The sequence below is a fragment of the Sinocyclocheilus anshuiensis genome, unplaced genomic scaffold (genome assembly GCF_001515605.1).
Source record: "Sinocyclocheilus anshuiensis isolate Anshui unplaced genomic scaffold, SAMN03320099.WGS_v1.1 scaffold960, whole genome shotgun sequence".
NCBI lineage: Eukaryota > Metazoa > Chordata > Actinopteri > Cypriniformes > Cyprinidae > Sinocyclocheilus > Sinocyclocheilus anshuiensis.
The window spans coordinates 92,940-95,665 of NW_015549635.1; the positions used below are offsets into that span (position 1 = coordinate 92,940).

At 42.7% G+C, this 2,726-nt stretch overlaps 1 pseudogene; it reads right to left on the minus strand.

Annotated features, from left to right (window-relative positions):
• Nucleotides 1–397: 397 nt before the first annotated feature.
• LOC107659725 (UDP-glucuronosyltransferase 2A1 pseudogene) lies at nt 398–1,924 on the minus strand (annotated as a pseudogene).
• Nucleotides 1,925–2,726: the final 802 nt, after the last annotated feature.

Sequence of the window (2,726 nt, forward strand, 5' to 3'; positions counted from 1 at the left end):
GAATACACCACAAAAAGAATAGCATAAAGTTAGTAAGAATTTGATGCACAAAAAAGTACAAAGATGGCTACAGTTAATTATTCAATTTATATTAGTTTGAGTAGTCATAACCAAAACTGTAAAATATAAAGATAATCCTAAAGTATTTGGCAGACACTTTTATACAAAGCAAATCACATTGCATTCAAAGGTATCCATTTGATCGGTGCATGCTTTCACTGGGAATCAAACCCATGACCTTGATGTTGCTAGCACTATGCTACAGGAATGACTTTAGCAGTACATGTTTTGGAACAGAGTTGGACAGGCAAAAAAAAACAACAACTAAAAAACCCCTGATATTTGGCTGCTGCATTTAATTCAGTGTTTCATCAGCTTTTCAAAATGTATCAAATGTTCATTCCACCTTCCTCTTTTTGATTGACTTCCTGCAACACAAAAGCTTGCAGACATATGCTAAGGTCAAAAGAGCAATCACAGTGAATGTCAGTAGAAAGGCCAACACATCTATGTTGTGGTAAGAGTACCAAGGCAAGTTATTCCCCTCTGAGTGAAGGTGAGCTGCTCCTTTGTGTCTTATAACGCACTCAATCCAAAAAGTGGCGATATCGAGAGGAGACAAGGGCCGATCGTGATGCAGCTCTGACAGTTTGCAGATGCTGCTCCGGTACAGCGGGTTCTCAAGGACGTATTTGAGGGCTTCGAGGAATTCTTGCGAGGTGAGCATTGCGACTTGAAGCACTTGAGCCGCACCTCGAACCTGCAGTCGCAGAACATTGTCAAACTGGTCAAAGAGGAGTGGCAAAGCTAAGACGGGACTCCATGGTAAATAGCTTCATAGATACCATTGGTGCCCCCGTGAGATACAAACACACGAGTCTTTGGATGGCCCAGGAGATCATTCTGTGGAAACCACTCTAGAAGTAAAGTGTTCTTTCCCAGGGTCGAAGGTCGTTCCCCGTGGTACCTCCACAAGACTTTCTGAGGGATCTCAGCAAAGGCTGTAGCAATGACCTCTGTGATTGCTGTAGGAAGAGCACTGACTACTGCTCCCAAGGACATGATGACTACTCCATGCTTCCCAGAGCTCTGCATAAACTCTTCCAGCTCCGTAGGAAGTGCTTGAGCCGGCTGGCATTGAAAGCCAACCACGTTAGGCATGGTGGGCCGTGGAAACTCAAAAACAAAGTCCATTCTCATCAACCAAATGTCAGCAGATTGTTGCATTGTCAGAAGATCAGTACCGGACGGGAAGTGACGCTTAAGCAGCTCTCTGTAAATGGGCACGATGATGTATCGCTCCTGAAGGAGGCTGAACAGATACCATAGGAAATTTTCCATCCGCTGTAGGAAGTTCATCTGGTCATGGAGCAATGAATTGTACATTGAGACGTGGGATGGAGGTGAGGGTGCAATTTGCATGTGAGCATCCCCTGCATTTAGCCAACGTACATTGTAAACCATGGGAAGGTGGAGGAAATTGGCTAACAGGACACCAGCTGGGAACGCAGGATCTGTTAGCAGCAGGTCAGACTTAGCTTCTCGCAAGCGTTTGACAAGCGCTGCATCGTCAAAAATGGCAGAAACCATTCGGAGCGCTCCGTTGTGAAATACCTTTAGTATGTTGGCGATATCTTTCTGCTGTTCCAAGAAACGAACCAACAACAGATGCCAACATCTTCAGTCTCCACTGAGTTGACCGTGATGGTGCTGTAGAGGGAAGAATTCTCTTGATATACCAACTTTTATATGAACGCACCACAGTAAGGCTATGACTGTGGCTGTGGAGTTTTCTCAAAATGACTTTCATGTTCAGCCAGTGGCTGCCGTCGTCAGGCCACACCAGGATATTTCCACCATGACAGCAGCAGATCACAAAGAGTAGACAAGTCAGTGAAGATAGTTGTTTGGACCTCATACTCATCCTTCAGAAAGCTGAAAAAACACAAAGAGAGAAGAGAAAGTACAAGATGTTTACGATATTGCAGCCAGAGCATTTTATCCCATAATAAATATTTAGATATTTCCCATATAGACATTCGCATCTACATCACTACTGGAATTACATGTTTGCGTTTTAAGATAATAATCCATTTGTAAACTGGAACACATGATACCGGTGACCCTGTGCAGAGTGATAATCTCCAGATCTTGAGGTAACAAGAAAAAATGCTCTGGATTTCTTAAGTGTTCAGTACAAGATATCCGTCTCATCCTTAATGACTAAGTCCTTACTGTGAGAAACTTCTCCCTTTCTTTTTCTTTCCTAAATCCCACATCCCCTCCAGCTCCTCCCATTGGCTTTCTCTCTCCATCTGTCTGCCCTGTCACTGTGGATTTGCAACACAATAGATGGCCTCAAACACCCTATTAATCCTTACCAAAAAAAAAAAAACACACGCCTTCAGAAGGCTTTTCAACAAGCTATAACATGCCATATGCCTATAGATCAAGGAATGAACATTTTAGACATTATGATAACACCTGAAAACATCTGATTTTTGGCACATGAGTACTGATCTTTGTTCGAGGCATTAGCAGTATACATGATGAACTAAAACATTCAGGAAGTTTGACTTTAACTTTTGTATGACTCCAATTCTGTCGATGCTCCAGTTTTGTGGTGCAAACACAGCCAAAATAAGCTTTGGATTTCCAAAATGTATACAGACGCATTCAACACAGATATGATCATATCCAGCCACACTGTATAAGACATGGCAAAA